Source organism: Anabas testudineus, chromosome 2, assembly GCF_900324465.2.
Source record: "Anabas testudineus chromosome 2, fAnaTes1.2, whole genome shotgun sequence".
NCBI lineage: Eukaryota > Metazoa > Chordata > Actinopteri > Anabantiformes > Anabantidae > Anabas > Anabas testudineus.
Window position 1 is genome coordinate 15,584,040 of NC_046611.1, and position 12,057 is coordinate 15,596,096.

General features: G+C 38.8%; 2 protein-coding genes and 1 pseudogene across 2 annotated transcripts in view; all 3 read right to left on the reverse strand.

The window, feature by feature from the left end:
• LOC113163505 overlaps window positions 1-12,057 on the reverse strand; it is a 1,294,879-nt gene that overhangs the window by 1,041,747 nt on the left and 241,075 nt on the right. The window lies entirely within an intron of this gene.
• The window catches only part of LOC113163522 (NACHT, LRR and PYD domains-containing protein 12-like), a 428,332-nt gene that overhangs the window by 250,373 nt on the left and 165,902 nt on the right, over window positions 1-12,057 (reverse strand). The gene's annotated exons all lie outside the window — the stretch shown is intronic.
• Window positions 3,785-7,157, reverse strand: LOC113163541 (annotated as a pseudogene).

The window sequence follows — 12,057 nt, forward strand, 5'->3', positions numbered from 1 at the left end:
CAGGTCTCAGTTTTATTGTGAGAACTGAGGATTTTTAATCCAATGACTTAATCTGGTGGCTCACTACTCTGTGTATCGCATGGATTTGATATCAGTCAAAAACAGTTGCAAAGCAAAGTGAACTAAAGACCAAACAGACAATCTCCCATTGTTGCATCTTCCTCTCACATCACCTGGAGCTCTGTGTTTACCCTGCAGGGTTTCACACTTCTGCTTCTTCTCTGTTGATTTAAAAAAACAGACATGTTCAAAAAAATCCAGAAGTAAAGCAAAAACTAAAGAGAGCTGCTGATACAAACATCGATGGGCATCTTTAGCTTTTTGTTTTTGAGGCTGTAACATGAATGATATCTGCTTCATCGGGACAGAGTGACGTGAATCAGTTTTTATCCCAATCTGATTTGAATGCTGCTAAATTTTGATAAGTTGATAAAGTTGGCTGAAAGTTCATTTCTCGTGCGTTGCTCTTTAAACCGGGTCGACAGTTCATGGTTCTAAGAAGAAACAGGAAGTACTGCAAGATGACAAATAAATGATTTGTAGAACAGTTTGAAGGAATCAACTTTTCTTGAAAATGTGCACTGGCATTGTTCTCATTGTCCAGACTCTGGGCTCCAATAGTGGGGTTAGTTTTCCTTACAAATACAAATAAGTGATGTCAGCATGCTGGTTTCTTCATGCTTTGCCCCTCACTATATACGTCAATTGAGTTAGTTATGGTCCACAAAATACTACAGTACATTTTGTATGGATTTGTTGTCTAAGAGTTCCTGTAGGAGTTTCATGTGTAAACTAGCTGTGTTGGAACATGTTGTCCTGCTGTTTAGTCTGATGAGGAAGTTGAGTGATGTCTGCTCTGTCATCATGGTGTTTAGGTCAATGTTACACTTGCATCTTTTATAAGATGGAGCTGACTGGTTTATCACTATGAGCCATGTTAATGTGCCAGTTCAAATGATTAAAGTAAAAAGTACCTCACAGATTTAAATTGTAAGTGCGCTAAAAACATAATTAAATGAATCCTTCTCTCTCCACTATTTCCTCTTAATCAAGAAGACAGCACTAACACTTTCAATGACAGCTGTCCTCAACATCAGGACACATACACAGATTGAACAGAAAGACAAAGAAAAGTGGACAAAGAGAACAGGAGGAGATGGGCTGAGATGGGTGGTGCCATTTTGTGACAGGACTGAGGAACTGGCAGAGAGCAACAAAGCAGGGACAGGACTTTAACCTGAATTAATTCACAAGCGAATAGAAGGTGCAGAAAAGGTTTGGATACACGACTGGCAACAGATCATCTCACCAAAATCTGCACTTAGTCTCCTCCACCTGGACATTATTTGATGCTTTGGTTTATATCTTTTCTGTTCGATATAAAAGCCTGCAGGAACCACTCAAGTGTATCTCCCATGGACAGAGAAGATCCAGTTTTCCGCTCATGGAGATGTCTTTAATGTTGTTCAAAAGAGAGGTTTGTTGTTTTTTACTAATCATCTTGATTCTTTTCCCCTGTGTCTCATTATTTCCCTTTTATAAGCACCAACCTGTTCACTCTGACTACTAGTTTCTGCTCTTCTTTCCAGTCATTCATCTTGTGTTGTCTCTTTGCCGTGCCCGTGCCCTTTTATAAATTTAGCCTGCCCTGGATTTTTGACCTTTACTCTCTCGGTTCAGCCCTCGGGCCACAGACCTGGTACCTCTGCCTAGTGAGTTTTTGTCTGCAGCGCTTTTCAGTTGATACATTTCTGTTTTCACCACGCTTTTTGTTTTCCCCTATGTTCCAGTTCCCTGACTTTCTAGTTTTGTTTATTTTCTTTCTTTATTTTCATTTCTCATTTTTGACTGAACCTTAATGCTGTTGTGTTGCTACTGTGTCTTTGTGCCTCACCTCTTGTCCAGTTTTTGTTGTTTGTCATTACCCAGCACCCTGTCATGTGGTGATTGCAATATTGTCAACCACCATTTTGTGTTTCCTAGACTACAACTCCCAGATTCCCCTGCTTCCCCCATCCAGTTCCTGAATCACTCCACATTCATTTTATAACAATAAACTCCATTTCTCATTTAAACTGTCTGTAATTATAATTGGTTCTTTAAAAAAACAAATTTCTAAAACTCCCCTATTTGTCTGGCAAAACTGAAACACTTCCCCTGTTGCTTTCCTCATTATCTCCTTAACTTAATGATAAACAATAAAAACGTATAAGTAAGTATCATTTAATGTAGGGACTGCATTGATTACATGTACTTAGTACATTTTTTTTTTATTGTTTTCAGAAATGATTCTGGTGTACCTTAATAGTTGGGTAACTACACATATATATTTTTAGCAGTGTAAAACATGCAAATAACAAACCACAACAGCCACGTGAGAGCAGCAGATCAACACATTGATAAGAGACAGGAAAAATCAGCAGGACGTGAAGCTCTGAGTTTCTCTTCACTGAACTGTTGACAGTGACGGTAACATTTTCAGGCTCCACTGACTTCTTCTATCAGCTGACATAAAAAAATGTTTTAAATATTCATCTTTCTTCAGGTGAGGTTGGAGAACATCTGGATCAACAGTTGGTGTTGGGTTGTTTTCTGTCGTTGACGTTTTGACATTACTGGCTGCCTCTTCACCTATTTGAGTCTGTCAGAAGACACGTCAAACTAGTTGAGTGGACTTTTAAGCATGTGAAATTGAGACTGTTCTGATAAAAGTTTAATAATAAAAGTACTTTAACAACGTGAACAAAAAAACTTCACTGTGCAGGAACGTTAAATGTTTCCTCACCTGAGTCTGTCAGTCTGATGTGTTGACTTCAAACGCCTGGAAGAAAAGTTTTTGTTAGTGGTTTATTTTACAGAACCAGATTAAATGAGTTGATAAGATTTATTTTAACAGAGTAATGTGTGTGACAATAGGTAAACATAGAAAACCACAAAGATAAGTGTGGTGGTGGAAAGCCTGTAACTCAGGAGGGTTTGTTAGTGAAAGCAGGGGACTCTGGGAGATGTAGTCAGGGAAGTCAAGATGGTAGAGGCCTAATTGGTGTTCTCCACGTGGCCTTGTGCAGGTTGCTGGTACAATAGCAACGTGCACAGACCTGAGAGAACAAAGTAACAGACAAAATGCAAACAGGCTTTCAGGCTTGATTGAAAAGTTAAACAGCTACGTACGTGGTGCACCGCTAACAGCAATGGGAACAAAATTACTGCTATTTGTAGCTGTAATATTACTATGTGTGAAATAGGGAAAAACTTCCCTTTCCTTGTAGTCTTTATTCAAACAAGCTATGTTTGAATAAATACTATTTAAAACAATATATCACTTGTGAATTTTCAAAACTCCAACACTACCCACAAATTGTATGGCGATTCATTGGCCTTTAGATCTGTCAAGACATTGCAGCAAAATTTGAACCACTTCCTGAACTGCTCCAAGCAGCGAGGCTTCAGACGTCATCAATGACATTACTTAACAGTAACTGAGTCAACCGTTTTTATACTCACCAAAGACAGAGAATCAAACAGATGACAATGACGATCCCAAAGACTTTAGTGATAAGAATGATTCTGCCAAGAACTAGTTTCCACGGTTCTAAGGACAGAACAATTAAAAACACCAGTGACTGAAGGAAGACGTGGACATGTAGACAACGTTGATTTCTGAAGTTCAGCTTTCCACAAGAAATTCTCAGACTTTTGTATTTGTGTATAAATGACCTAAAACAAGGTCACAATATACCTAAAAAAATAGAAGACTATTTGTTCCAATGTCCTTTTAAGATGTATTTCAGAGAAAATATAATCAACAAAGTACCGGATGATTACACTTACCTTCAATATTCAGGTGAATCTCTGGTGATCTCTGATTACCAAGCTGATTAGTGGCCACACAGTAATAAACTCCTCCATCTGTTACATTCAATCTGTAAAAGTCTCCTTCAGATACAGTCTTGTCTCCGTCGGTGCTGATCTTGAACCAGGTGAAGCTGCTGACAGGAGGCTTGGCTCTGCTGGAGCAGGTCAGGTTCACCCAGCTACCTGCTGACACCAAACCTGATGGACTGATGGAGGCTGAGGTGTCCTTGGGGGCATCTGAGGAAAATGTCACATTAAGTGTGTTGATTAAAATCAGCTTCATGTGCTGACAGGATCCAACAACAAACTCTGGTTGTCTTACATGAAACACTGAGAGTCTCTTGTGTCTCTGTCCTGACGTCTCTTCCTTCATTCACAGGATATGTGGCAGAACAGCTCATGTTGTATCCATCATGTTTGTCTGACAGAGTGATGGTCTCCTGGATTTGAGTTGTAAAGGTTCCATCTGGGTTTTCCTCTCTGTTGTTGTGAGGGTCTTGTTGGAGACTCCAGGTGAGTTTAGGAGGGGAGTGTGGACAGGGAGTGAAAGCTGAGCAGCTGATGGTGACAGACTCCTTCTCCTTCAGATTGACTTTAGGGATTTGAATTCTGGGACTCAGAGAATCTGTGGTTTCAAATCACAAATAATAATAATAATAATAATAATAAATACAAAACACTGTAACAAGAGTAAAACCCCTTGGGGACATACTTTCCTTTTCAATGAATCTGTTGGCCTCTAAATTAGTTTCGTTTCATGTCTGAATGAGAACCCTGATCACTTTTCTGTAAAGGTTGCTACAGCAAATGACTTGCTCAGACGTCCAGTATCAACATTTACATGTCGCTTTGAACATAAGTGTGATTTTCAGTCACATTAATGAAGAGGCAAAAGATTAACATAGGACGTTGGTGCATTTAGTGGTCGAGTCTAAATAAACACTTGGCTAGAACTTTGATGAATCTCTTCTTTTTTTTTTTTTTTCATTGTTGTGCGTCTGCAGTGGTTAACAGACCATTTAGAAACACTGAGAGACAGAATCTCTAATAAAGGATTGTGACAACCCTTGCTGCCACATAACTAAACCGTTTAAATCAAAAACTTCATGACCAATTAACAACTGAAGTTGTTTAAGTATGATTTAATCAAATGTTAATTGAATAAGACTGACTCTGTTTATCTGTGGCCCACTGAGCATTCAAAAACAAAATCAATATAAAACACCAAGTAAAATATAAACAATGTGATCTGGATATATTAAACACTGATGTAGCCACTACAGAAAGGTATAGTGTCATCATCACATTCAGGCCATTGTGATCTGCAGATACTTATAACAAACAATAGTCCCAAAATTAAATAAAGCATCTTAGCAAAAGAAAAACATTAGTGAATTCAGTCAAGTGTTTTTTTATGAACTATGTTTACCTTCAATAATCAGACAGATCTCTGGTGATCTCTGATTACCAAGCTGATTAGTGGCCACACAGTAATAAACTCCTCCATCTGTTACATTCAAATCTGTAAAAGTCTCCTTCAGATACAGTCTTGTCTCCATCTGTGCTGATCTTGAACCAGGTGAAGCTGCTGACAGGAGGCTTGGCTCTGCTGGAGCAGGTCAGGTTCACCCAGCTACCTGCTGACACCAAACCTGATGGACTGATGGAGGCTGAGGTGTCCTTGGGGGCATCTGAGGAAAATGTCACATTAAGTGTGTTGATTAAAATCAGCTTCATGTGCTGACAGGATCCAACAACAAACTCTGGTTGTCTTACATGAAACACTGAGAGTCTCTTGTGTCTCTGCTGTCCTGACGTCTCTTCCTTCATTCACAGGATATGTGGCAGAACAGCTGATGTTGTATCCATCATGTTTGTCTGACAGAGTGATGGTCTCCTGGATTTGAGTTGTAAAGGTTCCATCTGTGTTTTCCTCTCTGTTGTTGTGAAGGTCTTGTTGGAGACTCCAGGTGAGATTAGGAGGGGAGTGTGGACAGGGAGTGAAAGCTGAGCAGCTGATGGTGACAGACTCCTTCTCCTTCAGATCGACTTTAGAGATTTTAATTCTGGGTCTCTGAGGAGAATCTGTGGTTTCACATCAATGGAAATAAAACATGTAAAATACAGGAATCTAAGAAATGACTGCCATGTTCTGTGAAATACTGTCATACAAATTGTGCTAACCTAAAACTAAATGTGATAAAATGTATGTTGTTCTGCAACATATTTACAGAATGAATCAAATTAACTTTTAATGGAAAGTGAGGTTCAAGCAGGTGGTTGGGGTGGATGGATGTATACAATGTAGAAGACTGAAATAGAAACTTGTCTGGTAATTTATTACTGATGAATTCAGAATGTGCTTTTTCAATGTTTTTTTTTTAAATATATTTCGACGGATTCTAATTCACAGTTTGTGTTTTAAAATTAAACAGCAAAACAGCAGTTGTGACATACACTGGCGGCTGTCAGGGCGAGAAAATATTTAAAAACCTTTCTTACCGTTAACTGTTATTTGAAGAGGATCATCACAAGCTGTTGCTTTGAATGGCCAGTTCTCGATCCTGAAGTAGTATGTGTCTGTGTATGTTGTGGTTAAATTAGAAAATAGAGTGGTGCAGTTTTTCTGACTCAGGTTTCCAGTGATCTTCATTGGATAGGTTGTTACTGTCCCGCTGCTGTTGTAGAGAACGTTTTCTGAGATTTTTCCAACATCATAATCACTTTTGATCCACACTGCGAAGATTTCTCGACTGCTGTCAAATTCTTGTCCTGGTTTCGATGTCGCCCTAAAGTTACATGGGATCATCAAGCAAGATCCACTCAGTGCTTCCATCTTCTGTGGTCCAATAATGAAGAGGTCGGCTGGGCAATCAGCCAAAACTCCTGTAACACCATTTTCTTGTTAACACACATTAGCTGCAGTGAAGCCAAACTTCAAACCAGCGTGAGCAGTTTATTGCATACAAACCTGTCTCCTAAAACCGATGAGTAACAGAAGTTTTAGTAGAACAAACAGTTAATCACTTCAACAAGCTGAACTCCAGCAGTGACCAAATAAACTCACCAAATTTAAAAATAAAAAATCTAATACTGTCACAAATAAATAAATGAGAAAAGAGGTGAAAATATTTGTTTAGATTCAGGAACAAACAAAAATCAATTCAGTTCAAACTGATTCTGATGTCTCCTAATAAAAGTGAATAAACAACGAGCTCACCTGGAAGAAAAAATATGGTCAGTAACATGTTGACTGTCACCATGTTCACAGACAGGACTGTCATCAAACTCATCAGCTGCATTTACAAAGACAATAATACAGTGCGCTTTTAGACATTGGCCTAAATTTCTTATTCAAATGAACACATGAGAGGACCGTGTTCTGCTATGTGATTACCAACATCAGCATGACTGCACTGGGAAATCTGATATTTTATATAAATTCTAAAAAAGATCAGTCAATATTAGTTAGGATAATGGAAGGAGATATATTGTCAGTACAAGATTCTAAAGAGGGGCGACATAATGTATCTTTCTGCTTCAATAACTGAAAATGGTCAAAAATATTCACTTAACAAACAAGTCAACATCAAACAAACAAATTCACACATTACATGTTCATATCTAGCCAATGTTTTAGTTGCATTGCAACTGCAAACATGTATACAGTGGCAAGACAGAGAACAGTGGCTTGTAAAAGTATTCATACCCCTTAAACCTTTCCACATTTTCTCACATTATGACCACAAACATAAATATATTTTATTGGAATGTTATGTGAAAGACCAACACAAAGTGGCATACACTTGTGAAGCAGAAAGAAAATTATACATGAGTTTATTTCTTTTTTACAAATAAAAAACTGAAACTGTGCAGTGTGCAAAAGTATTCAGCCCACTTTTCTCTGAGTGCATCCAATTGCCTGCAGAAGTTGCCTGATGGTTGCTCACTGATTGAATGTTGACCTAATGAATAGAGTTCACCTGTGCGTAATTTAATCTCAGTACAAATACAGCTGTTCTGTGACAACCTCTGTGGTTTGTTAAGAAAATATTGGGGAGAAAACGGCATCATGAAGTCCAAGGAAGACGCCAGACAGGTCAGGGATAAAGTTGAGAAATTTAAAGCAGGGTTAGGCTATAAAAGGATTTCCCAAGCTTTGAACATCTCACGGACCACTGTTCAGTCCAGGATGAACTGCAGAGATTTACAGCTCAGGTGGGGGAATCTGTCCATAGGACAACTATCAGTTGTGCACTGCACAAATCTGGGCTTTATGGAAGAGTGGCAAGCGTTTGCAGTTTGCCAGAAGCCATGTGAGTGACCCAGCAAACGTGTGGAAGAAGGTGCTCTGGTCAGATGAGACCAAAATTGAACTTTTTGGCCTAAATGCAAAACGTTATGTGTGGCGGAAACGTAACACTGCACATCATTCTGAACACACCATACCCAATATCAAACATGGTGGTGGCAGCATCATGCTCTAGGGCTGCTTCTCTTCAGCCGGGACAGGGAAGCTGGTCAGAGTTGATGGGATGATGGATGGAGCCAAATACAGGGCAATCTTACCATACTTTATGATTGGGATGATGTTTACATGATCCTATGCAGTGACCTTTTTACACCAAATAATGTTGTGTGTTCTTTCCAAATAGTTCAATAGTACCCTGGAGTGTTTGTTCAATGTTTTACTTACTGTAGACTCATGAACACAGATGTTAGCCAGTTCCAATGATGCCTTCAAATCTTTGGCTGTCACTCGAGGTTGTTTCTTTACCTCATTAATGAGTGTTTGTTGTGCTCTTAGGGTCTTTTTTGACTGGACGCCCACTATTCTACTACTACTACTACTACTACTACTACTATAAACTCTGGAACAGCTTACCCGAGGAAATAAGATCAGCTGACTCAGTAACATCTTTTAAAACTCTACTTAAAACATACCTCTACCGGCGAGCCTTTTGTGATCTTCTGTAAGCTAAAACAAATCTGTCCTTGGGAGGACTCTCCATTAGATTACAGTGTCTTTACGTTGGAACTGGTCTTCCCAAGGACGGATGTGGTAGTTGTTTGTATTATTGTTTTGTTTGTATAACTGTTTCCTGCACCCCAACCGGTCGAGGCAGATGGCCGTTTAACTTAAGCCTGGTTCTGCTGGAGGTTTCTTCCCCTGCCTAGTGCTTGCTCAAGTTGATCTTGTTCGTCTACATGTGTTACTTGTCTGTCTTGTGAAGCACTTTGTAACATATGTTTAGAAAAGTGCTCTATAAATAAATTTCTTCTTCTTATTATTATTATTCTTTTTGTGTGGAGCAAACGCCAAAAGTTAGTTTTTTGTCAGTCGAAGTAGTTGGATAGTTGGATGGTAGCATACACAAACCTCATTGTTTGAAACGTTCATTTTCTCGCATGTTTCATAATAGTATTAACATATAGTCGTGTATTTGTGTTATTGGAAACAGTGAATGAATTTGTCATTCACACATTTGTATGAATCTAAAAATACAAGTTCTCTTCACTGTTGATTCAACAAGTTTGATTGCATACAGCTCTGTAAAGAACTGAAATGACTCAATCTGATGTTTTGAGATTGATCTTCTGGATTTCCTCAGTTTCAAACTAACTGTGTGAAGTACGGCCACATACAAAAGAAGAATGAAGTCCAATCTATTTCCATCAAATGACTGGGTTGGCTTGCATTATAGACATAATTTACTATTATAAAAAAATACCACATTACAGTCATGATACAATGACTGGTTTAAACAGTGTAAGACTAAAAGTTGTCTTACAGTGTGACAGAAAATAAACGCTTCTGGTGTCATTTCGACTAGTTCCCAATTTAAAGCTGTGTGACAGATTGTGTGAGATTAGCACAAAATTTACATATGAACATGTTGATGACTGATAAAGCTGAAAGACATTTCCTGTCATTTTTTACATGATGTTAACACGAGATATACAACGGTAAGAGCTGTAGTTACAGCAGCTCTGTCTTTGAACAAAACTGCAATAATTTGCAAACAGTTTTAAACTTATTTGCATCTAGTAATTTTTATCTGGAGGCAAATAGGGGACAAATCAGGCAAAAAGTCAGGGGGAGACATTCAAAACAAAACTCAATGAGAAGAAAGGTTTCAGTTCCATGATGCATACTCAGGGGAGAAAAAGTTTTTGCATGCATAGGAAGTGCTAGAAGAGTTCTGTCTTCTGCTTTGTTTTGAATTTTGAAAGTGAGGCTGCTTGAACGAGCAGAGTTAGGTTGTTGCACCACAAAGTCTCACTGACTCTCGTTCCTGCCCCCTGTCCTGTGAGTTGTTTATTTGAAGTCATTCAAATTCGTGGTCTCCAACCAACTCTCCTCAGACTAATGAAGTTACAGTACTTGGATAAGTAGTGAAATGTGGAGGCCCACCCCAGCAGGCATAAGCCATAGCAGTGAGCAGTCACTATGTTACTGTTCTCTAGTTGCGTAACTTCAGTGGTACCTTACACACATCCTGACTGGTATGTGTTGATTTTCACTTCTTTTAAATATACCTGTGAAGTCTGCATTGCTATCATGTAGTTTTGTCTATATATGTGCTGTGCAGTTAACCATGTGATTGCTCAGTACATATTTTTCCCTGGAAAACATGCAAAGATCCTCTTTGTGGATTTCATCTCTGTGTTCAACATCATAATTCCAGACATTTTGTCCTGCAAATTCTTCCAGCTCTATGAATCCCCCTTCATCCAGAAGTCATGACGTCTTAACCAAAAGGTGCGACTGGGGAAGGGTACAGCTGGGCTGGCAGTGGTACAGTTGGTAGAGTAGTCTTCTAGAAAACCCCAGGTCAGAGGTTTGATTCATGGTTCCTGTTGTCCACACGTGGCAATGTCCTTGGTCAAGACACCAAAACCCTGTAGCAATGGGTCCAAAAACATTTCCCCAAGGGGACCAATAAAGTGCGTAATGACTACATACAGACTGTCGGCATCAGTGATGCATCCTCTCCCCTCTGCTCTTCTCCTTTTACTGCTAGAGCACATCTGGAGACAATGTCCATCTTCAGCTTACAGGAGTGTATAAACATTTGGTGTCCTTCCTATACAGTGTTGAGAAGGCTACTTTTTGAATTATGATACTTAAGAATGGAATGACCAATTTATCCACTTTGCTTCATCATCAAAGTAATGTAACTTATTACATTTGATTACTTCTCCAACCGGATGTTTTGAAGTGGCCAATATAAAAAGATAACATACATCCAAAATCACAAAATCCTGTTTACACATCCAACATCTGAATTCCATTCATCCTTTATCTTCAACTACTTCCCATGTTAAGCATTGCATGGGTCCTAGAGTCTTTCCTATAGCGGTACACCCTGGACACGTCACCAGTGTATCTCAGAGCTGATATATAGAGACAGACAACCATTAACTCCATTACAGTGAAGAAGACCTCAGCACACTCAGCTTGATAAACTAAGATGCCAAATAGTGAGAACTCAATTTCATGTGTAATCTTAAAAATTGCACCTTTTGTTCATTTTGGGTGTTTTGCAGGTGATCTACTAAGAAAATGTGTGATATGCACATGAGGGACATACATGGTGGAGGTGGAGCTATTTAATAGAGGATTTTAGATGTTTCACTGGTGTCTGTCATGGAGCATAAACACAAGCGGAAACTTAAGGCAGAGAAATTAAGAGCTAATATTAATTTTGATGAAGTTTAACAGTGAGATGTTGGTATTAAATGAAGAATGCATTATGGAAAGATCACTCCTATAGTTCTTGGTTTTGTGGGCCTCCTTGTTGTGACTGGCTCCAAATTAGCCCGTAGCTCACCTAGCAGCTGTAAAACTTGATCACCGGACAAACAATATGTTACTGATGTACTGATGGGAATCAGGGCACTGTGAATAGATCCAGTAATTGTGGACTTTAAAGTGAAATTTATTTATTTGCCAATTATAATTCTAAGCACAACTTATCTTAAAATACATTTTCCAGAGTCACATCTGGTTGTTGTTCAGATGTGGACTTGAAGTGTGTTGGAGCCTCATTGTCTGTAGTTTTGGTTTAGTACAATTCATGAATTTAATAACAAAATAATCTTTGGTTGAGAGTCCCAAGGCAGCGTATTTGAGTCTTACAGCACTCTAGTTAAGTGTACTGTTTGGCCCTGTCATGTGCTTACGGTTTCTGTTTCCTG